This window comes from Cervus elaphus, chromosome 5, assembly GCF_910594005.1.
Source record: "Cervus elaphus chromosome 5, mCerEla1.1, whole genome shotgun sequence".
Taxonomy (NCBI): Eukaryota; Metazoa; Chordata; class Mammalia; order Artiodactyla; family Cervidae; genus Cervus; species Cervus elaphus.
Genome location: NC_057819.1, coordinates 102,664,924 through 102,689,985, shown reverse-complemented (window position 1 = coordinate 102,689,985; position 25,062 = coordinate 102,664,924). Strand labels below are relative to the sequence as shown.

General features: G+C 47.4%; 1 protein-coding gene and 1 pseudogene across 3 annotated transcripts in view; one reads left to right on the top strand and one right to left on the bottom strand.

Annotated features, from left to right (window-relative positions):
* The window catches only part of SHISA6 (shisa family member 6), a 254,345-nt gene that overhangs the window by 48,775 nt on the left and 180,508 nt on the right, over window positions 1-25,062 (bottom strand). The window lies entirely within an intron of this gene.
* On the top strand, window positions 11,683-11,888 carry LOC122695713 (annotated as a pseudogene).

Genomic DNA, 25,062 nt, shown 5'->3' with positions numbered 1-25,062 from the left:
CAGTGCTCAAGAAGCACCCTTCTTAGGACCATCTGAATTCTCTTCGCTCCTTGGAGGAGTCACTCACCTCTCTGAGCCTGAATCCTTTCATCTGTACTAGGCTGGCTGGAGAATGCAGTGAAGTGACGGATCTGATGTGCTCAGCACTGAGCCTGGCAGAGTCACTCAATAAACCCTTGTTAGTTTCACTTCGTTGTTATCATTACTGTTATGAAGCCGGAAGAGGGCTGGGGGAGGGTGGATGTGCCACTGACACTATCCTGCTGTCACAAGCGTGCCCTGTGGGCCTCCGAGGCTTTGGCTGCAAACAGCTGGGGCTGCACCCTGAGCAGCAGCGACACGCAGCTGGCTTCCTAAGGATGCGTAATTAACATCCAGCCAATGGAAGCTTCTCTTCTGAAAAGAAGGGCAGAGACACAAACCCCAGGGTCCATCCTGGAGCAGGAGGTCCACAGGGCCTAGAATTCATTGCCTCCCTGAACTGGGAGGAAATGGAGGACCCTGGGAGGAGGTGGTGGGAGCAGCATCATTGTCCAAGGTGTTGGGGGAGAGCCCTGGCAGAAAGGGCTGCCCGAGAAATGGGCAAGGAGTACCACTGTCTCTTCTTTTAGGACCTTTCATCCCCCTGCAGCACTTTTGCATGTACCATCCCCCCAGCCCCCACAATATACACATACGTGCCTTTCAGCTTCATTCCCCCACCAGGTCCGACAAGGTCTCCTTCTCTAGGCAATGACAGGCTCCAAATAGCTCTCTACCTTAGCAAGACAGCCCTCAGCTAGTTAGCGCCTTAGGACGGGCTCATTTATGCTATGGTGCTAATGTGCACTAAGGCTGCGTGAATACTAGCAATGCCTCACATTAGTCCCTGTTAAATAGTGGCTACAAACACATGCAGCATGTCTCTGGAGGCTGAGACCAGGGCAGAGCGTTGAGTCATTGGTTCAGGCAGTATTGAGCAAGGGAATCTGACTGAACGCCTGACGCAGGCACTCTTTCCCTCCTGCCCAGATTGCATTCTGAAGTGGCCTGAAAGCCCCTTTCAGGAGGTCTCCAAAGAGACGGTCTGCAAAAGCAGCCTTGTCAAGCCCCAGCATATTTAGGGATGGAAGCAAGCTGTGAGGTCGCACAACTCCAGGGGACGCCCTTCACACTGCTGCCTCAGTGCGTGGGACCCCCTGTCTGCAGCAGTGCTGGGCACAGCCCGTGTGCTCATATTCAGCAGCCCTGGATGGAGGAGTCCTGGAACAGTGGTCAACCAGCCAACTTTTATAGGTGGCCAAACTGAGGCACAAAGGTGAAATGACCTGCCCAAGGTTCCCTCCCAAGGGGAGACCCCCCCCCCATACCCAGCCCAAGACATGTTTTATACCACACTTTCCCTGGTCTGCTCAAAAGACCAGACCTTCCCTTGTACAGAGCAAAGATGTGTGCGTAGGTCACCACTGGCCCAGATATGTTTATATATACATAGACAAACATATATATAGGATATATCCAATATGGTAGCCATGAAGCACGCATAGCAATTTAAATTTAAGTTAATTCAAATGAAATAAAATTTCATTTTCTGTGTTACATCAGTCATATTTGAAGTATTCAGTAGCTATGTGTGGCTTGTGGCTACCATATTGGGAATTTCCATGATCTCAGAAAGTTCTCCTGGGTGGGCTATACTGGGTCCACAAAGAAACTGGGAGTGGGGCAGAAAGAGTTATGGTTTTCCTGTTTATCTGTGTTTCATTCATTGCCCAATGTGCCAAGCACAGTGGTAGCACTTCGCCTACCTGACCTCATTCAGTCCTCACAAGCTCTGTGACATAAGTGTTTTCACAAATCCCTTTTTGCAGTTGAACTCAACAAGGTTAAGTAACTCGCCATGATCACACAGCCCATAAATGATGAGCCAAGGCTCTGACTCAAGTTCTGTTTGATTTCAGAGGGCAGGTACTTAAATACTAATCTCTCCTGTTTCCAGTGGATAGAAAAGGATATAGACCCAAATGCTGCTATTAGAGACAAGCAAACAGATGCTATTTGCTCGATGGCAAAGACAAGGAGGGGGCTCAGAACCAATTACAGGAATTAATGAGACTTGTTGTCCTAGAAGAGAAGACCAAGGGGTGAGCTCATCCTGTCCGCTAAGAATGGGAGATGGCCATGCAGGCAGTGGCCCTCCGTGGGTACCAAAAGCCAGGTGTGGAAAACACAGCTCACCCAGTGCAGCTCAACCTATGACCTACAGGGAGAGAGACCAGGTGGTGAAGTGCTCCGGGGAGAAGTCAGCCCCCCAAGGTCACAGGGCTCCAAAGTGGTGAACTCTGAGGCTCATGCTGGGTGATTAATACTCAGAACAGGCTAGAACCTTGGACCAGCCAATGTCACCCTGGGGCTTGGGTTTCCCGCAGGTAGAGCCCTGCCAAGTGGCCAGAGGCAGAGGCAGAGGCAGCTGCTTGTCCCACTTGCCTGAAACTTTTCCTGGTTTTAGCTTTGAATTTCTCACCTCCCAGGAACCCCACATTCCTGGGAAGACTCAGAATGGCTGATCATCCTCATCAGAAGGTAAGTCATCCTCCCATGGTCCTTGATTTGACTGCATATCGGATGCTTGGGACAATATTAATGACTGACTTCTCTCGACTCAGGCATTTTGATTTAATTGGTCTAGACGTCAGCCTGAGAACTGAGCCTTTTTAAAAGCTTCCCAGGTGCTTCTAATGCACAGTCACGGTAGAGAACCACCAGCTTAGCCTGAGGAATCTGGCCTGATCCTGTTGCCGGTTAACCTATCATGGTTCAGCTTTGTCTGTATCCCTCTGTGATGTTGTGATTTATGATAAGAAATATACATTTCATCTTTGCCTCATTTCTGGCATAGAACTCCTAAAACCCTTGGAATTCCTAAGCGAGGAGTGCAATCAGGGTGTCTTTTGTTATGCTAATGAAGTGATTTTTTGGACCCCCCACCCACAGCCGGGGGCTGGTTACCAGGGAAACCGCTGTAGTCATTAGATGGTTGGAACTTTCAGTCCTGCTCCCAGACCTCCAGGGTGGGGAAAGGGGGCTGGAGGTTGAACCAATCACCAATGGTCAATTATTTACTCAATCATGCCTATGTAGAGAAGCTTCCAGAAAAACCCCAAAGGCTGGGTTCTGAGTGTTCTGTGAACCCATGGAGGTGCTGGGCAAGTGATGCACTCAGAGGACATGGGAGCTCTGAGCCCCTACACACCGTGCCCTGTGGAGCTCTTCCATCTGGTTGCTCCTGATATCATTGATGATATCTCTGTATGATTTGTGTGTGTGTGTGTTTAGTCACTCAGTCATGTCTGACTTGCAACCCCATGGACTGTAGCCCTCCAGGCTCCACTGTCCATGGAATTTTCCAGGAAAGAGCACTGGAGTCAATTGCCATTTCCTACTCCAGGGGATCTTCCCATCCCAGGGATCGAACCCATGTCTCCTGCACCAGCAGGCAGATTCTTTACCACTAGCCACCTGGGTTGCCCCCATCCGTTTATAATAATCTGATATAAAACAAGTAGAAAGGTAGAAAAAGAAGTAAATAATCCAGTAAGTAAAATATTTTTCTCTGGGTTCTGTGAGCCGCTGTAGCAAATTCATTGGACCTTAAGGAGAGGTTAGAGGAACCTCCCACCTGTAACCAGAAGCCAGGGTGACAACCTGAACTTGTGAGTAGGTCTGAGATGGAGAGGGGAGGGGCAGTTAATGAGGACTCAGCCCTTATTAACTGGGGGAATCTGACATCATCCACAGTCTCTGGGTAGAGAGCATCAGAACTGAGTTGAATTGTAGACACCCAACTGGTATCAGAGGATGGCTTAGTGTGGGGGAAAGCCCACACACTGAGTGTCAGATACTACCCTCCAACCAGGCCCGATATAAACCAGCCTGGCAGCCGACAGCTTCCACACTGTGGCTCCAGTTTAATTTTCTAGCCACTTCATCCTAGCTAGTGAAGCCAGCTAAAGTCGCTCAGTTGTGTCTGAGGCTTTGTGACCCCTTGGAGTGTAGTCCGCAGGCTCCACTGTCCATGGGATTCTCCAGGCAAGAACACTGGAGTGGGTTGCCATCCCCTCCTCCAGGGGATCTTCCTGACCCAGGTTTCCTGCACTGCAGGCAGATTCTTCACTGTCTGAGCCTCCAGGGAAGTCTCATCCCAGCTAAGCATCCCATTATCTTAAGCAGTCACTCTGGGAACCCCTGATGCAAGGAGTCACTAGATCATACTTGGAGAAACTCTGTTTTCACCTCCACCTTCTGAAGCCCCCTCTTGACTGGACCGTTCTGTGTGGGTGCAGAGGTGGTGTGTTTTTGCCTATAGGCACCCTAGCTGATAAGTAACTAGAAATTTAGGTAACAGTGTCAGGGGATGCAGGGCCAGGTCTAGGCAGCGACACGGTGGTGGGGGTCTGGGCAAGCACAATAAGTAATGGACAGGTAAGACAGAGACAAGGACAGGATTATGGCGGGGGTGGTCTGGGCTGGCAGGCACTTTAATTCTGGGGTGGAATTCTGATGAAATAGGAAGAGGGAGGGATGAGGCAGCTTTTAGAGGGTGTGGGGAGATAAAGCCTCTGCTCCTGCCATGCCCCGCTTTGGCTCTGCTGGGATAAAGCCCCCCATCCATTCAGTTTATGGATGTGATCCTGGTTGGGGGATGGGGGCCCCTGGCCGTGCCCCAGTCTCCAGTATCGACATGAGGTAGGTCTGCCTGCTTGCCCAGCCTGACTTAATTGGTATTTCTCCTAATTATCAGATTTAATCACCACCTCTTCAGTGAAATAATTTTTGACTCAAATGAGAAATTAGTATAAAAAAAGGACAAGTAGACAAAGAAATACAAGGGAGAACAGAATTCAGTACAGAAAGCATTTTTAAATGCCGTGTGTGTGTGTGTGTGTGTGTGTGTTGAAATATTATTTCCTGTTCATCGCTGTCCATCTGACAGGAGCCCTGAGGCAGGGTCTCTGAGGGGCTCCTGCACTTGGCAGCTGTCTCGGGCTGGGCGGGGGGAGACCAGGGGCTCTGAGGCTGGTGAGACTGGGAATCTGGAATTCAAATATGGCTCTCTGGCTTCAGGGCAATCCGTACGGCACCCCTGCGCCTGGCCCCCTGCTGATGGGTGGGGGGTGAAGCACCTGTGGCCTTTCTTGAACCAGGGGTTGGAGGGGTGGGCAAGTGGGGGGAAGGGGAGTGAGGAAGAGGGTGAAAAGGTGCGTGTGTGTGTGTGTGTGAGAATTGTATCTGGCTGACTACTGAAATGGCCACAGTGATCAGAGGGGACCCTGCTCTATGGGTGAGGAAGCTCCCATGAGCTCATAGTAGCCCTGACTCAAAGCTTCCTGAACATTCTTTACACTCCTGGAACACTTACCTGTTAGTGTTTAGAGCATCTGGGAAAGGTCTCCATTTGCCAGAAGGCTGCCCTCCAGGGTCCCTTCCTACTACTGTGGGAATGCTGGTATGGAGGTTGGGTAAGAGACTGGGAGAGGAGCAGAGAGGTGTGGAACCTGTGAAGAGAGCTGACCATGTGACCACAAAGAAGCAGAGGGGAGGGGGGCTTGGGGACCCCAGGAGCGCCGGAACACAGGCAGGCCCAGAGCTGGGGTCCACCCTCCGGAGGAGGCTGCCCTCGCCTTGACCCGTCATCCAGTGACTAGCTGAGGCTTCCAGAGAATTCCAGTGCTGGGGAGACTTTTCCTGGGGGAGACTGTTTCCTGGGGGGACAGTAGAACCAGCTGGAAGGGCCACCAGAGGATCCCAGATCCCTGGAGGGTCTCCGTCCTCTGCCCGCAGTCAGAGAGGCTGGGATCTGGTGTGAGACCCAAGTTTGAGGCCCACAGCAGCGCTTTTCCCACTTCTGCTGGGAGGCCCAGACAGGCTCACAAAGCCGCAGGTGGATGGAGGAGGCCCTTGAGCTGAAAATGCCCCTGTGGACGGACCCTTTTCCCTGGGCATCTCAGCCCCGCTGTGGATTCATCAACAGACCCCCTCTGGCACTCCCCCTGCACCACCAGTCTGGAGGAAACGAAACAGGAAACATCAAGGAAGGCCTCTGGCCCAGGTCTGACCACAGGCGTCTGGGAATCTGGCCACCTCCCCTTCCCTCTGTAGCGAGTCAGGACCCGACAGCACCAGCGGCTGCACCTCTCCAGAGGGTAGTGGAGCGTGTGGGCTCAGAAGCTGCTGGAGCAGAGTGTGAATAATGGAAACTGCTTCTGCCTTCATTAGGCTCACATTAAAATCTCACTCCCTGAAGCTTCAGAGGCGGCAGGGAGGCCCCTCCCTCCTCCATGGCCCTGGATGCCCGGGTCTCCTTCCGCCCAAGTGCACACATCCACGCATCCCTCCCACCCTCCCCTTCCCCTTCATCCTCCCCGGGCTAACCGTCTGCTCCACGGTGACCGTCACTCGCCGTTGTCCCCTCCCCCTCCTCCTGCCTGCGCTCCCTCGGGCACCCCACAGCCCTCAGCAAAGCAGCTACTCTAGCTCTCTGCCCAGTAACTAGGAGCGCAGGCCAAATCCTCGGCACACGATGGTCCTGTGAGAACAGGGTGGATGGTGGGCAGAGGGGGTCCTTCAGGCGTGTCTGACTCTTTGCGACCCCTGTGGACTGTAGCCTGCCAGGCTCCTCTGCCCATGGAATTTTTCAGGCAAGAATACTGGAGTGGGTTGTGCCATTTCCTTCTCCAGGGGATCTTCCCGACCCAGGGATCGAACCCCAGTCTCCTGCATTGGCAGGAGGATTCTTTATCACTGAGCCACCTGGGAAGCCCCTCCCCCCCACCCCCCACCCCCACGTGGGCTGCTTGTACTGGCCTGTATATTCCCAGCCTCCTTCTGATAATGAAGAAAGAGTGGTAGTGGCTGATTCGCTTTGTGTGTGACTGAGAACAGAAGGGAAGGCCCTTAGGAGATGTGGATGGAAACCTTTATTTTCAGATATTCCTAAGCCACAGTTTCTCAGCCTCAGGAATACTCCCATTTGGAGGCCAGATAATTCTTTGTTTTTGTGTGTGGGTGGGGAGGGTTGAGGAGGGATTGTTCTGTGCATCCTATGAGGTTTAGCAGCATCTCTGGTTTTGACTCAGTGAGGCCAGTAAACTGGCTTCCTCTTGCCCATCCGACTGTCCCTGGGGAGCAAAACTGTCCCAGCTTGAGAACCACTGTGTAAGCCTAGCTTCTCATTTAGGCATCCGTGTAGCCTTGGTGTGTATCTTGGATCTACCACCACCCCATCCCACCCCCAGCTGCACCCTTGCCTCCTACCATCTACCCTTGAACATCCTGGAGCTCTCAGAGTTACTTTTTCTTTCATTTGACAAATGAGGATGCTGCCTACTTTGCAGATGGATGTGAAGAACACAAGATAAAAACTCTAGAAAATATATTTAAGCACTACACTCTGTTATTATTATATGCAAATAAAACTAAGTCTATATACTCAAGGGAGAGTTAATTTTAAGTGATGATGGATAAGGGCACTTCAGAAACTCAGTATGATTAGGTTGGGAGATTTGTGAAAATAGTTTAAAAGGAGAAAGGGACTCAAGAGTCAGGGTGAGAGAAGGAGAAAAATGTGGGAGCAGGTGCCAAGAGGAAGATTGCCATAAAAACCAGGGTCCTGGAAAACACGGTGGCTAAGAGGTCACAGTTGGTCTGGGGTAAACAGAGGGGCTGATATGGGGATTCAGGGAACGGATGTGTAGGTTAGGGTTGGAGGAGGTGTGTGATTATGCTAGGATGAGGATTTAGGAACTTGAAAGCTAGCCAAGGAGGGTGAGCAAAGAGAAGAGCCTGCACAAGCAAGATTTAAAGCGGCAACTGATCCACAGCAGAAAATAAGACAGCTTCAGAGACAGAGTTAGGGATGGGCAAATAACCAAGTGAGGCTGGTCAGGGCCAGTGAGCCTCAGCCTACATTGCTGGAAAGAATATACTCTTTCTCCTGAGGTTGCTAACCTGGAAGAATGTAAAGGAGCCTGCCTGAGGAGGCAGCAGCGCAGAACAGAGAGACAAGAGATAGATGACTGATGATACCATCTGCGCACCTCGATCCAGCCTTGCCTGAACTCCACAATCCCGGCTCTTTCAGAAAAATAAAGGATCCCTCTCACTAGTGATTCCGACAAGTGTATTACCAATAATTGCTGCCCGCAAATAGTGAGCACCACAAAGTCCTTTGTGCAAGTTTCTGGACACTGTTGAGCTATCATGTGCAGATTTAGTTATCCATTTGCTCACTGAGAGCTCACAGGACTGGCCTTGCATAAAACTAAGTCAGGAAAGTTAGCTCTCCTCCTCTAGCATCACAAAGCTCCAGGTTCTTTAGTCCTGGTAAAAGTGAAAGTGTTGGTCACTCAGTTATGTTGCTCAGCTGTGTCCAACTCTTTTGCAACTCCATGGACTATAGCCCATAGCCCACCAGGCTTCTTAGTCTATGGAATTCTCTAGGCAAGAAGAATAGTGGAGTGAATAGCCATTCCCTTCTTCAGGGCATCTTCCCCACCCAAGGATCAAACCTGGGTCTCCTGCATCGCAGGTGAATTCTTTATCTGAGCTGTCAGGGAAGTTCTTAGTCTCGGTGCTTTCAGCCAAAACAAAAACTGACCTGATGATAGATTTTTTTTTTTTTTTTTTTGCCCTTTAGTCTGAATGAGATTTGAACAGGTTTTTGCCTTTTAAAGCAATTTAGGCAAACATTTGTTTGGGTTCCTGATAATCTTTGCTGAGAGGCACTTTATGGCCCTCGGGGCAGCTGGCCAGAAGGTGAGTTGTCACCGGTGACTTGCTATCAAGAAGAGTCACATCCCTAAGACTAGACCCCAGGTTCTCAGGAGGGGGCAGTGCAAGCTAATTTCATTCCAAGCTGGAATTCAAAAGAGCCAGGCAGGCCAGAGACAGGATATTTACAATAGGGTCTTGGCATTAGCAAATTGCTAAATTGAAATGTTTCCAGCCTTAGAAAGAGTCAGGGGCATTAGGACACTCTGGCTGAAGCTAATCCTATTATTTGGAACTCTATCAGCACCAGCTTCTGGCTGGAGCCTAATCTCGGGGGTGGATTACTGAGTGGGGGGGCTGCTTTTCTTTTCTGTTTTGTTGGCTTTCCTGGGTATTTCCTGGGTACGTGGCTGGATTAGGATGAAGACTGTGGCTGGTTCTTCCCTTGCTCCCATCCTCCTCCTAGCCAAATCCCACAACATTCCCTGGGAACAGTGTTTGTGGTTAAGAGTGATAAGCTAGTAAGAAACTTGATTTTGCAAACAGTGAAAAACAACAAAGGAAATTAGACTTTTCTAACAAAGGAAGTTAGACTTTTCCCTCTACCTTGCAGGCTGGACTCAGCACAGTGATTGTCCTATCCTCTGAATGCCCAAGAGAAGAAAAGAGGACTTTGCTAAAACTGAGAGCTTCATTCCTTCCTTCCTTCTTTCATTCATTCAATTGTTCACTCATTCATTCATTCATCCATCCATTTGCCCATTCATTCATCCATTTGTTCATTCATTCATTGCAGTGGCCCTTGGTCTCCTGAGGGTGGGCATGGTCATGACCCATATATGATCATACAAACCCAGACATGTACATGAATGGGGTTGCCTGTGTATTTCTGAGATCACGGACTCAGTAAACTTCTTCTGTGAGGGCTGGAGTGTAGGCTATGTGTTCTGTGTCACAACTATTCAACTTTGCCATTGTGGCCTAAAAGCACTGCAGATAATAAATTACAAATAGCATGGTGATGGTCTAATAAAACTTTACTTGTGAAGGCAGATGGCACCAGATGTGTGGCCTGAAGTGGTAGTTGGCTGACACTTGGGCTAGCCACCAACTGTACTAGTGGCTCACTTCCCTTGTGTGAACTTGGTGACAACAGCCTGCCTATTTCTCTGCACCCCTTCTGTGGTGGGTGTTGGAGACTCATCTTCCTGTGTGTGAGTACAAGGATGGCTCGGGAAAGGCAAGTAGGGTAGACCAGATGGCCCTTAAGATTCCTCCTAGTGTCCACATGCCAAGTTTTAGGTTGGATGAAGACTAAGAAAAATCGTTTCCTCAATGTGTCTGTTTATGGTCTGACCGTGGGTGGTGTTCCGACTGACCTGGGAAGGGTCCTCAAAGATAAAGGGGCACAGTGCCCACCCAGGGCTGGGGTCTTTGCAACCCATCTTTTGTATCTGTTGGTTGGGTGGTTTATATTGTATATGGCATATTGATTCATTCAACTCTTTGTTCTTCTCTGTAGCTGGACTTCGTGGAGGTGTCTCATAATTATTTTTTGATTATCTGATAACTCCATGTGCAGCCTTGTGCATGACATTCTGGTTTCAGAGGAAAAAGGGAGCTCACAGAGTAGCAGAGAAAAAGAAAAATTAACAATCAAGAGTCCAATGTGCTAAGTGTGGGGATAGCAGTAAGCAGTCATGTGGAAGGAAGGACAAGTTGGTTCCAGGGCTATCTCAGAGGAGGGTGGGGTGATACCGTGTCTCTTTCTGGGGCTGAATTCCAGAGCACAAAGAGCCTCTTGGAAGAAAGAACTTGCCTCTCAGGGGCCACCCAAAGACCACTGCGCCCTTCTCCTGCTTAGGGCTCCGGAGCGCTGCGGCTGAGGTCTGGGGAGCCCGTTTGTAGGAATGAAGAGCGGCCCATTCAAGGCAAAAACTTCCCCTCTTTGCTTCTTACAGCAGTTTTTGTTTATCTCATTATCTCCCAACCTGAAGAACAGGACCATCTGGCATGCGGGCATGTTAACAAGATCATAAATTAGGAGGAGAAATGAAGCCAGATTTCCATAATGGTCGCAAGACAGAAATCAACAGCGCTGGGAAGGAATTTGCCGGGAAGGTAGGGTGGGAGGGAGCCGAGTGAAAAACGCCTCAGCATATCCAGCCTGAATGAAAAACACAGATCCAGAGCCATTTAGGAGGAGTGTTTTTCAAAAAAGTGCTGGCGCAGCAGTCGCCCTCCCCATTTTTCTCTCCCTCTTCTGTCTTCTGGGTCCGGCCTTAGGAATGGGGCCAGCTTGAACCCCCTCGCTCTCCTAGGTCGTTAGTACAATTACTGTAATAATTGTTTGAAGACTCCCCCTGCATCTCACCCAGTGCCCAAGGCCTCACGAGCTTGGACCAGCGCTCAGGCCACTAGTATTTCCATAGGCTCTGCCTCCTTCCAGGGACCCTGGCCAGGATAGCGACAGTGATTAAGTGATAAGAGAGGCTACTGCCCGTCCAGGACCCGGATGTTAAGAGTGCCCCACTGCCTGTGCACAGAGCCTTGCCCGGTGGCAACATCAGACTGCTCTTGGCTTTTTGGCAGAAAGCCCCTCCCCTTTCCCTGAGTGCTTTAAAGAAGTGTGAGAGCCGACTTCCAAGATTTTGGATCGGGTTCCAGAATCACCGTGAGCAAGTCACATGAATCCTTTGGTTTCCCAGTGTCTATAAAATTTATATTTACATTATACTATAGTCTTTTAGGGGCTTCCCTGGTGGCTCAGATGGTAAAGAATCTGCCTGCAATGCAGGAGACCTGGGTTCGATCTCTGGGTCCAGAAGATCCCCTGGAGAAGGGAATGTGATCTATTAAGTGTTCAGTTGAGTTATGTCTAAAAAGATGTGACACCTTAATTGAAAAATACTTTATTGCTGAAAAATGTTCGTAGGCTTTGCACAGTGGCAGTATCGTAGCCAATGAGGTTTATCTGAGGCGCAATTATTGCTAATTGAAAAATGTTCACCATCATTGGGGCCTTCATTGAGTTGTAATCTTTTTGCCATAGTAACACCAAAGATCACTGATCACAACTCATCATAACAAGTATAGTAATAATGAAAAAGTTTGAAATATTGTGAGACTTAACAAAAAATTTCAAACTTTTGTTCCACGGATTACCCATCGGGGAGAATGGTTTCTCCTTTTCAAAAATCGAGAGCACACTTGATGGAATGAGGCTGAAGAAACCAGAAGCATGATCATTTTTAAGTTACCTGATGGAAGAGGAGGCTGATATTGTGAGGGTAAACTAACAAACTTCTGGGTTTTTTCCAATTGGGGAAGTAACATCATAATAGATACACCTCATGAATGTGTTGATGTTAGGTAGCACAAGGCTCTAATACCACCTGCAAATTTATCTCTACTCAGTTTCTTTTCTTAAAATTATTTTCATTTATTTATTTATTTTGGCTGCACCGGGTCTTAGCTGCAGCATGCAGGGTCTTCAGTCTTCATTGCAGCATGGAGACGTTTTAGCTGTGGCGTGTAGAATCGAGTTCCCTGACCAGGGATCAGACTCAGGTCCCCACTTTGGAAGCGTGAAGCCTTAGCCACTGGACCACCAAGGAATCCCCTCTGCTCAGTTCCTTTTCAAGGGGCAGTTCACTGACAAATTTTTCACTCTCTGCCATGATTTTTCACCTACTCAAGCGTCTAAATCTTTAAACAAGTCAATTTTGATCATTTAATGTTTCCTATAAAATTGCTGTTTTTGTAAGTATCTTCTGTATCTATGATTTCTTCCCCTATCTTGGTCCTTATTTTGTGTCTTTATCTCTGTCTCTTTCTAGCTCTTTCTCATCAATGGACACTTTCTTTGTATATTTTATTTGTATTTTGTTTCAGCCATAATTCTTGAATTGACGAATCCCTTCTGTTTGTAATCTATTCATTTCTGCTTTTATCAGTTAAACCCTGCAAGTTTCCAAGGATTATTTAATTGCATCTTTCTACATTCTGAGATGAATGGGTAGTTTATTTATGTTCATTCATTTTTATTCAGTAAATTCACTGACCTTTTCTTTATAGCCCAATATATGTCACATGTTGTAAATGTCCCATGGTCACTAGAAAAGAAAATATTTTGACTTCTTTGTAGGTTAGTGATGTAAATATTTAATTATTGAATATTTATGCAGGTAACTACGGCTTTATTTATTCTTTGAATTCTAGATTTCTTAAGAAATGCTTCCCTTTATTGTTTCTGTCAGTTTTTTTTTTCAATTCTGTTTGGGCTTTAGATATTTTGATGTAATGTTATTATGTACATGAAGATATAGGTCTATTAGATCTTCATTATGGATTATTTATTTCATGAGTAAAAAATGACTATCCTGTAAATGATTTATCTCTTGAATTCTATGCACCACTGCTTTTTTCCCCACATCATCTGGTATTTTTCTATCCAGCTCTTAACTTTAAAATTTTTGGAGTAATTATGCTTTAGGTGTATTTCTTGTAGGTAACACAAAACTAAGTTTTATTTATTGAGCCATTTTGAAAGTCTGTATTTTAACATTGGAATTGAATCCATTCATCTTTTTTTATATACCTGACCCATTCTTATTTCTGCATTATTATTGTTATTATCATTTTGGTTTTTTGCTTTTTATGTTTCCTAGATGCTTATTTCATACCATTAGCTTTATGGGACCATGTTTATAATCCTATAATGTTATTTTTAGTTCTACTGGTAGTTACTGGGGCTTCCCTGATAGCTCAGTTGGTAAAGAATCCACCTGCAATGCAGGAGACCCCAGTTCGATTCCTGGGTCAGGAAGATCCACTGGAGAAGGGATAGGCTACCCACTCCAGTATTCTCGGGCTTCCCTTGTGGTTCAGCTGGTAAAGAATCTGCCTGCAATGTGGGAGTACTTTCAGTTTTACAAATATTGTCAAACTTGTATTGTTTTATTTTATCAAAATCAATAATGAAACAGTACCTCATGACTTATATACAAATAGGAGAAAAATATTATCACATATTTACATCTTTTCCTCTCTTCTTCCCAGATTGACTTGGTATGCTATCAAATTTTGGGCCCTGTTTAACATTGATAAATGATTATCCTTACATTCTGCTTTTTTTCCCCCTTCAGGAATATTTGCACTGTTTTGTAACTGTGCTGTCAATCATTTTCCAGGCCTGTTTAAATGATCTCTGTGGTCAGCACCAGAGCCATGGTCTTCTCTTGTGAACCCTTGACTCAGCTTCTGGTTGTTAGGTATACATCTTGGTGCATTTCTTTTAAGGATAAAACTACGTGGTATACTTTTGGAATCTTTGCATCTCTGAGAAAGCCATGGTATTGCCTTGAAGAGGAAACACCACCCTGGTTGGTAGGTGTGTTCTTGGTCTTGGATCAAAACCTTTCCTTCTCTATGCAGCATCCAGCCCTGTCTTCCTTGCCTCCCACCTGCCTCTGTCTTTCCTCTTTCTTGCTCTCTCTCTCTCTCTCTTTTGCTTTTCAGCTGCTTTCTTCTGGAGTTTACATCATTCTATGATATAGTGGTCTCTGCAGCAAATCGAACTAGTGCTCCTTTGTAGATAGCTTTGTTCTTTAAATCCCTTGCTTGGACATTTGTCAAGTTCTTTATGCTTGAAATGAAAGAGGCATCATCAATGTTTGTCTATGAGTTGGATTATTTTCAATTCATTAGACCTGGAGAGTTCACTCCATCTACCCATTCTAGTGTTTCTAAATTCAGGAACTATTCCTTCTATTCTGTGCTATTTTATCCTCTGTTTCCTTTAAAAAAAAAAAAATTGAATTTCTCTTCTTTAAGAATTTCCTTTATCTCAATGTTGGGTTTTACTCTCTAAGGTCCAACTCCCAGGCCTTCCCTCTGCCCAATTCCTTCTCTTCCTCCTTTTTTCTTTAACATCTGGGGGACATCCCTTGACCTTCACTATCTCTGTTGTTTGGTATTTTTTTGTTATTTGCTTGTTTTAGTCACACTGCACAACATGTGGGATCTTAGTTTCCCAACCAGGGACTGAACCCACATCCCCTGCCTTAGAAGTCAGGAGTCAGGAGTCTTAACCACTGAAGCACCAAGCAAGTCCCCTGTTGATGTTTTTTTATGGAATCTGTTTTTCTCCCTGCCATCTCCAAAGACATCATTTGCTTTCAAGTGTTTTCCCCTTTCCCACCTTGCCCTTAGAAACACCTTCAGGCCATCATCCTATTCCTCTTGGTTTATCTCTTATTTTATCAAATGTGTGGCCTCTTCTATTTCCATGAAATTAGATGCCATCTGATATTTACACATGTTTCTAAATATTTTAAAATAACTTTTCTAATTCTTGAATACTATGTTTATCTTTTCATAACTTCTTGAGTGTGTGCTCAGTTGTGTCTGACGCTTTGTGACCCCATGGACTGTAGCTCACCAGGCTTCTCTGTCCATGGGATTCTCCAGGCAAGAATACTGGAGTGGATAGCCATTCCCTTCTCCAGGGGATCTTCCTGACCCAGGGATCGAACCCAGGTCTCCTGCACTGCAGGCAGATTCTTTACAGCTGAGCCACCTGGGAAGCCCTATCTTTTCACACTTATCAGGGCAAATGAAAGTCTTCTCCACCCTCCACCACTCGTTCCCTGAAGGACAAGTCATGACTTTGGTGCTGACCGAATAGAGTCACGGTCTCCCTCGTGTCTGCCCTGTTATTCATTTTAATCCTGTTTCACCTGCTCTCAGGGGAGAACGAGGAGAGAAGACCCCTCTGGAAGGATGGATCCCAGCTGCTCCCTAGGACCGTGTCTCCTAATCCTGGTGAAAGAGAACCCAAACGGAAGGAGGGTGGGGGTGACCTTGGAGTCACGTTAAGGGGACACTGTTCCTCAGAGAAGGGTGGGGAGTGTCGCGGTTTTGTGCATATGCCCCTGGGGACTGAGCTCTGTAAGAAGCCCTCCCTACAGACCTCCTGGGACCCCCTCACACTAAGTGGTTGAAATCGGCCATGAAATGAGGAAAACAGAAAAGGTGCTCTGAGGTGGTCCAGCACCATGAACAGAGGCTTCAGGTAGGCAGCACCTTGACCATCCAGGATAGGGGAAGCCAGAGCTGGAAGGGCTGGCTATGGAGGTCAGACAGGAACCCCAAGAGGAGAGACCTGCTTCCCCATGATGCAGTTCAGTCTAGATCAGCAGCTCTGCTGGGCACCAGAGGAGGGGGAGGAGGAGAAGGAGGAGGAGGGCAGGGGCTGGAGGTACAGGTCCAGGAGGGTGGAGATGCTGAGGACCCTCCTGTGGAGCCCATACGATCCAGGGAACCAAAGATGGTGGCCCACGGTCATCGCCTGCTGTTTTCTTCCTTCTTAGGGGCTATATTGGGGCTTCCCAGGTGGCTCAGTGATAAAGCATCCTCATGCCAATGCAGGAGACGTGGGTTCAATCCCTGGGTCGGGAAGATCCCCTGCAGGAGGGAATGGCAAGCCACTCCAGTGTTCTTGCCTGAAGAATCCCATGGACAAAGGAGCCTGGAGGGCTACAGTCCATAGGGTCACAAAGAGTCAGACAAGACTGAGAGACTAAACAGCAGCAACAACAAGGGGCCATATTAACTTAACTTCTCACTGGGGCTCTAACAAATAACCACAAACCCTGACATCTGAAATGGGTCTTGCTGGGCTGAAACTGGGGTGTCACAGGGCTTTGTTCCTTCTGAGGTTCCAGGGGAGAATCCGTTCTCTTGCCCTGGAAGCCGCTTGCATTCTTGGCTCATGGTCCCTTCCTCCAGTCTTCCAACCTAGCCATGCAGTATCTTCTAGCCTCTTCCTCTGACACGCACTCTCCCGCCTCCTTATATGAGGACCCTTGTGAGCACATTAAACCCACCCAGATAATCCAGGGTTGTCTTCCAGTCCTAAATCCCCTTTGGTATGTAAACACCATATGCTAGGTTTCAGGGCTTGGGATGTGGGCATCTTTGGGACCATCATTCTGCCTGTGCTGAAAGCTTCCTTCTCTCTGGACCCCAAGAGTCATCTTCAGAGGAAATAGTAGAAGCCACGATGTCTCAGGCAGGACAGGGTGCAGGTTGGGGCCTCTTCAGGGACAACCTTTCCCAGTCAGGTGGGTTTGGAAGGGAGGGCAATACTGGCCTGATGAAGGTGAACCAGGATTTGGTGGGGGACAGCAGCAGACACGTCAGGAGGTGTCCTTCCCAGATTCAGCCCCTGATTCTGGGAGGGCTGGCTGCCCCCAGTCAAATGCATTCTCAGCCCTACAACGAATGCAAAGCTAAGGGTGGAACCTACCCCCCCCCCACCCCACCCTGGGCTGCCCGGCCCTTGTTGGTTCTGATCGCATTGGGCCAGTACAGAAAAGTGAGGTCTCCCATGGTGAGCTCAGGGAGGCCCCAAGCCCTTCCCAAGACACCCACCTGCACTGGCCGAGCCTGGGGGTGGGGGCCTTGGGCAGTCCGTGGCTGCAGCTCCTGGCACCACGCCAGGCTTCCAGCTTCCCCTTTTGGGAATCGGGCTTGGCCCGGCCAGTGTGCTGACCAATCCAGGCACTGTCTTGGTATTCCTCCCTCTGGGAATGACCTTGGCGTATCAGGGCTCCCCCTCTTCTAAGGTGAGTTTCGGATGGAAATGGGCCTCCAGCCCTCCTGAGTTCTCACTGTCCTAACAGAAATCAGGCACAGTAACCCACTTTCTCGCAAGCCTTTGCATGTGGGCTACACCCTGGAGGATGCCTCTGGTGGGTCGCATCCCATCCCTGTCTAATGAAATCTGGGCCTTTCTGTGTGCAGCCTGTCCCTTTGCAAGCCAGTTATGGTGCCCGAAGCCGAAAGGAGTTCAGCTGCACGTGAACCACAGACAGAGAATCCCTGCACCCCTGTAAACAGCATGTCAGGGAAGCGAGGAGCATGAGAGAACAGGTGTCAAGGCGAGAGCTGCCCTGGGAGCGGGGTGGAGGCGGGAAGCCCCAGAGGTGAGTGGACCGTGAGTGGAAGCCGGGGGAGCAGAGGGAAGCTGTGATGGATAAACTCATCTCTCCCAAGATGTTGAACTGGGAAAATTAAAAATATAAATTAAATAGTGCATCTGTTCTCCGAGGTCCCCTCCAGCTTTAAAATTTTATGCTTCCATAAGCTTTGGGGGAAAAGAATAAACCAACCACTAATAGCAAGGAGATTTTGAAAGCTTTAAAGGTTTTAGATGCCGTTCGGATCAGGAGCAAGGATGCTGGCTGCACACACACTGGAGGTCTGAGGGGAGAGACGGGGCTTGACTCTCCATTCTCTGAAGGGAGGCTTAAGCAGAGCAAAGCTCGCTTTCAGGCACTCACATGGCGTCTATTCTGCTGAACGAAGCCCTTGGAACACGGATACTGTTTTCCTCTTCTACCAACAGAGGCTGCAAGAAGAGTCACTCTAATCCACCAGGTAGTTCCCACTCCCCGAAGAAGTACACGCTGGTTAAGACAGGGTGCAAAGGCATCCCTTGTTAGAAGTCCTGACGTGGGCTGGACGGAGGCTCTGAACTACGTTACATCTGCCAATGAGGATCCTGGGGAAACGCCCTCTCTTGCCCCACCTTCCTCCACTTCCCTCGCACCAGTATTCTTGCCTGGAAAATCCCATGGACTGAGGAGCCTGGTGGGCTATAGTCCATGGGATCGCAAAAGAGTCAGACATGACTTAACAGCTGAACAACAACAAATACATACTCATTGAATGAATGAATCAAATTAGGAGGGAAATAAATCTTCCTACCCACGGTGGTGGTTTAGTCACTAAGCTGTGTCCAACTCTTGCGACCCCATGGACTGTAGCCCACCAGGTTCCTCTGTCCATGGGATTTTTCCAGGCAAGAATACTGGATTGGGTTGCCATTTCCTTCTCCAGGGGATCTTCCCGACCCAGGAATCGACACCAGGTCTCCTGCATTGCAGGCAGATTCTTTACCAGCTAAGCTCTGAGGGAAGCCTACCCATAGGAACTCACTTTGACTGGCTTGCACGTGTATCTTGGTAATGTTCCCCAGGAAACCACTAAAATTAGCCAAAGAGATAGTCCATGTTGAAGAAAAACCTGTAATTTTTCCAAGTTCTGGGATTTCCTTATGGCTGCGAAGAGGGAAGACCCAGAGACTAGGCCTCTGTTTAGAAGGCGTTTTGTGATATCCAGGTCATCCTAAAGGAGATCAGTCTTGGGTGTTCATTGGAGGGACTGATGTTGAAGCTGAAACTCCAATACTTTGGCCACCTGATGCGAAGAGCTGACTCATTGGAAAAGACCCTGATGCTGGGAGGGATTGGGGGCAGGAGGAGAAGGGGAAGGCAGGGGATGAGATGGTTGGATAGCATCACCGACTCAATGGACATGAGTTTGGGTAAACTCCAGGAGTTGGTGATGGACAGGGAGGCCTGGCGTGCTGCAGTTCATGGGGTCGCAAAGAGTCGGACACGACTGAGCGACTGAACTGAACTGACTGAATATCCAGGAAGTGAATAAAAGTAAGTCTACAAGGGAGCGATGGGGATGAAGAGCTGAACCTGCATCAATCCATCATAAATGAGCAGAAGGAAAAAGCACAGACAGGTTGCAGGAGGCCAGCTCAGGGGAAGCGTGGGCCGGGAGAAGATCTCTGTGGAGGGTGGTGTTCAATGAATTCTTAGGATCCACAATGTCTGACATCAGCTTAGAAATTGCTTCCTGCTCTCCGCTTTTATTTTACCCTCCTAACCTCACATTTTTTCAGAACAAGTGCTTATAAAACCTCTTGTGTAAGAGGATGCTTTGGCAAATGAACCGAAAAGAAAGATGGGGTCTGGGGTACGTGGTCTAGAGAAAGAGGAGAGAAGGGTGATTATGGACAGACACATGAACGTGTAAACTGTAGTGTGACTCAGGAATGGATGTGGGGGGGTGCAAGCACAGCCACCAGCAGACTGAAGAGTGGCTCCCAAAACCTGTGAAAAAGTCACCTTGCATAACAAAAAGGGACTTTGCAAACGTGACTAGGTTAAGGATTTTTTTTTAAAATTGAAGTATAGTTGACTTTCAATGTTATATTAGTTGCAGATGTACAACATAGTGATTCAATATTTTTACGGATTATACTCCATATAAATTTATTATTTAATTTTGACTATATTCCCTGTACTTAACACCACATCCTTGTATCTTATTTATTTTATATCTAGTAATTTGTACCACTTAATACCGCATTTTTCCACAGAGAGCTAGGAAAAGCTCACTCTTCAGAAAAGGGGTCAGATGAGTGTATGGGGGAGGGGTACTAAGTTCTGATCACCTGAACATTTTGGTTCAGTAATAGGCAGTTCAAGGAGGGGAGGTGTATTCCACCCCCATGGGACTCTGAGCTTTCTGGCTCCTTTTCCAGGAGACACAACACATTAATGTCAAGGAAGTGAGCATGTGGTGGTGGTTGGGGGTAGTGGGGGTTACATGCCAAGGAAAGCTGTGACCAGGGAGAGGGGGCTGGTTTTACCTTGTTTCATAGGACTTGAAAATCACTCAGGCAAGATGGAAAATGCCATCTCTCCACCATGCGTGCATGCTAAGTCACTTCAGGTCTGTTCTACTATGTACAACCCTATGAACTGTAGCCCATCAGGTTTCCCTGTCCATGGGATTTCCCAGGCAAGAATACTGGAGTGGTTGCCATGCCCTCTTCCAGGGGATCTTCCTGACCCAGAGATCGAACCCTCTCTTTTGTCTCCTGGACTGGCAGGTGCATTCTTTACCACTAGCGCCACCTGGGAAGCCTGCCATCTCTCCTCTCTAACACCCTAAATCTATGAGAAGCAGGTTCTCCTTTGAGCAATGGGTCTAGGGCCCAGGTGGGCAGGGGACTGAACTAATCATGATGTTGACAATGAGTTCATACCAACAGGAAGAAAACTCCACCAGATCTACTGATCACATGGCTTAGGGTGCCTTGTAAATTTAAACAAAATCTTCTGAACCATCTTTAATGCAGCAGCTCTTTCCCAAATTCCTTACAGGTAGGTCCTTGGCATGTATTTACCAAACATAGAAGCAAAAGATTTCTTGCATAATATCACACTCAAGATCTGTGAGGATTATGACCTAAATGTCCATCTACAAGAGGCTGGATAAATAAATGTTGGCATATTTATACTGTGAAGTACCACGTAGCCAGGAAAACAAGAACATACTTGAGCTGAATGAGCTGACCAAGGACATTCTCCATGACATACCCTCCCATGACACATTCCAGACCAACATAGATAGCATGCTTTCACTTTCATATGAAAATGTGTGTATAGACACACCTAGATAAGTGGTAAATCATGGCAAAACATCACAAAAAATTCTCTTGGAGGCATTTTAAGTAATAGAGGGTGGGACTGGAGGAGAAGGGACTGCAATTTCCACTTTGTCTTTTAATCATTATAAAGGATGCAATGTGAGCAACTTTTATTTTCTTCTTGTTCTTCTGTATTTTTTAAAAACAAAAACCCTTTAAAAGATTCCTGAAGGGTTTTCACTATTTAAAGGAGTCATTTCCTAAAGTGAAGAAAAATAGCAGCTATTATTTGCTGAGAGCTTGCTGTCTGCCAAGCCCTGTGTCAAGAGCTTTACGACATTATCTCGTTGATCTGGTCCCCTTTGGAAGTAGATACCTTATTATCTCCACTTTGTGGATGCAGAGACAGGCTCCTACAGGTGACAAGACTTGTTGGAGGTCCCACCTCAACAAGTGGTAGAGACAGCATTTCATCTGTGGTGTGGTGGCCATAGCACACCCCAGTCCCCCTGCTACCCAGGGCACGTTGCTCTCTTGACTACTCCTTTCAACAGCCTCCTAGCTGATGGCTCTGCTCCCGGTCTTCCTCCCTGAAATTCAGTTTCCTTAGAGCTGCCAAACTAATCTTTTAAAAATCATGAATTGGACTTCCCTGGTAGTTCAGTAGTTAAGACTCTGAACTTCCACTGCAGGGGGCATGGTTTCCATCCCTGGTCGGAGAAGATCCCACATGCTGCCTGGTGCTGCCAATAAAAAAATTGAAAAAAATTTAAAAAGAGCATTAATTTAGAGAACTCCTTGGTGGTCCAGTAGTTAGGACTCCACGCTTTCACTGCCAACAGCATGGGTTCAATCCCTGCTTGGGGAACTAAGATCCTATAAATCACACAGTATGACTAAAAGCACAAAACAAAACAAAAAAGCCTTCTCCACCAACCCCATTAATGTAATCACGATGCCCCTGCTTCAAATCCTCCCACTGCCCATGGAATGAAATTTCAGTTCCCTGATGCTCCCCAGAGTTCAGTTCCTAGAATAAGTGATGCTCTTCCCACACTGGGGTCTCTGCTTTCAGCTCCATCCATGCAGAAAGCACTGACTCTGCCTTGCAGGCTGCCTTCCTCTCAGCTTTCCCATCTCCATTTAATTTGGCTCCTCAGAAAGGCCAACCTGATCTCTCCAAATAGGCCCACCTTATTATTCTCCTCCACACACCTCTGTTGATTTCTGTCACTGCAGTTACACAATGTGTAATTAACTAAACTAATTATTTTGTTTACTTATCATCTCTCTCCCTCTACTAAACAAGGGCACGACCCATGTTTCTCATGTTTTTTTGTTGTGTCCCCAGCACCTTGCACACAATGCCTGCATCTAGCAGGTGTTCAACAAATTCAGTGTCAAGTGAATGAGCTGCCTCCGAAAATGACATAGGGTGTTGTGGTTGACAAAACACTGTCAGCCGTATTTATTATCTCTGGAAGAAGGGACGTCAGAGGAAGCTCTCGTGGAGGCTACAGAGACGATGCTGCTGATAACATCTCCCATCGGCAGCCAAATAACTCTCCATCCTGGCTCCACTTGTGGGTAGTTTCATTGGTTGTCTGGTCCACTCCCAGAGGCTACTTGGTAGACAGCTGGGTTAAGACGAGGATCATCTGTGATCCTCAAACACCTCTTGGCCCACCCTGGGGATAAACCCTTCCTGGTGGCGTCCTCAGCCAGCATGCATTCTTAGCTAGCACGCATCCTCACTGGATAAGCCATTCTTCCTCCAGGGCATGCTTTGCAGAACATAGAGCACAGAGTTTTAACCACTGGACCACCAGGGAAGTCCCCTTATTTTCTGTATACTGGATACAGCTGGGGCCATGCTGACCTGTGTTTGCAAATTCTTAGTAATAGTGAATGACTCACTGTGGACACATATTTCCTGTGCAAACTAACCAATTCAGAGTCCTTATCCCCCTTCCCCATCTCCTCCATAGTGTCGTATAGTCTGGACCACTACCCACCTGCCTTAATCACTGGATAGACAGCTAAGGACAACCCCTGTGCCTCAGAGCCTACTGAAATTATTCAAACTATTCAAATTATTCAAACCCGTTTGCCTTGCCTTGCCTGCAGAAATTACATGCTTCCCCATCATTCCGCCTGCCTCCTGACTGACCCTGGTGCTTCTCCTTGTGACCTTTTTTGGCTTCTTATTCTAATGGTCTGAAAATATCAAAACTTCCTCCTTCATGACAGCCATTTCCATATCTCTGTGTCTTACTATGTTGTTGTTCTTTTAGTTGCTAAGTCATGTCTGACTTTTTGCAACCCCTGTAGACTGTAACCCGCCAAGCTTCTCTGTCCATGTGATTTTCCAGGCAAGAACACTGGAGTGGGTTGCCATTTCCTCCTCCAGAAGGTGTCTTACTATACCTTACTATAAAACCAATCCTAAGCAAACATTAAAATGAGAGTGTTTTCTATTGAACTGTATATCCAAAGATGCTTTTTATATCTATTGTCAGTGTTTTTATTTTTAACAGATTCAGTTATTTTTAACAGCTGCAATACACACTCTGTGTATACTAACAGTTCCTGATGAAGACAGAAACCATGAGATATTCATTCACAAATTAATTGATAAAACTGATGCTAAAAACAAACAATGGCTCTGTGTTGAGAGCATATTCCTTATTCCAGCCAGTGTCCATTGATTTTGACTGTCAGTCACTAACTGATTGAGACATAGTCAGAGGTTTGTCACCTCTCTGCAGACTCTCCCATGCCCCAGAGCCAGAAGCAGGACCCTCATCAAGGGGTGGGCTTTGCTCCATCAGAGATTAGGTATCTGGGATTCTCTCTGGACCTTCTACCCCTTACATCCTGTCCAGTGGATTATCCGAGTCCTGGAATGGCTCAGAAGGAAGCATAAAAGCTCATCACTCTCTCTCTTTTTTCTGGCCCAGATGCAAACATTGTTGGGTTTCTCTGCTAGACTTGGTTCCATCATTTTTACCAAGAAAATCAGATTATAAGGCTGCTTCTTGGAGGCCATCATGGCGTCTAACTGTGCCGACTGCCGGGCAGTGGAAAAGTCCTTCCTATGTCTGGACGAACCCCCCATATGGCCCGCCGTGCCCTTCTCTTCTGTTCTGGCCTCATCCTGCTGGGTGTCTCCATCTTTCTTATAGACAGTTTCCACCGACTTGCTCATTGTTATTTGTTTTCCTTCACAATATATCAAACAGATGGCTTCATCCTTTCCTCACAGGTCCTATTTTCTGGCCTTTAATCATGTTTGTGGCTTAATGTGGACCGATCTGCCGGGCAGCCATTTGTCTGAGACCTCTGTGGCCAAGGCCGTCCACAGTCCCTCCTGAGCGTGTCTGGGTTCTGGGGTCGGATGGGCAATCGCTCTTATCGGCGGGCTGGATATTAAACAGCTGGGACTCTTTGCAGCCATTTCAGGGATTTGCCCATAAAACCAGGAAGCAATTTCAGGGACGAGAAGCAATTGCTTCAAAGACTCCATTCAGGCCCCTCAAAGTAATGATGGCAGGAAGGAGCTGGGCTCCTTCTACTGTTCCTGTTATTGGGTTGGCCAAAAAGTTCATTGGAGTTTTTCTGTAAGATCGTGCAGAAAAACTCGAACAAACTTTTTGGCCAACCCAGTATTTTCCACTCACATCACCAGCTTGCTTGACTGGGGCTCCTGAGTGTGAACCTCACCACAATGCCTTCTTCCTCCTCCAGACTCTGAATAGCATGTGAAAGATAATACACAGTTCTGAGTCCAGGCAGAAAAGGATCTTCATTTTTCATTCACTGGATATTCTTCAAGCATTTCTCATGTGCCAGGCATTGTGTTCCTCATGGCAAAGTGAAGATGAAAGATGAATAAGATCCAGCTGCCGCCCGCCTGCCCCATCGACACGGGTCTGGTAGACAGATACTAGCAAATAACTCTTTACTATCCAGAGCAGGCAGTGAGAAATAAGATAATGGGGCAGGCTGTTAAGATT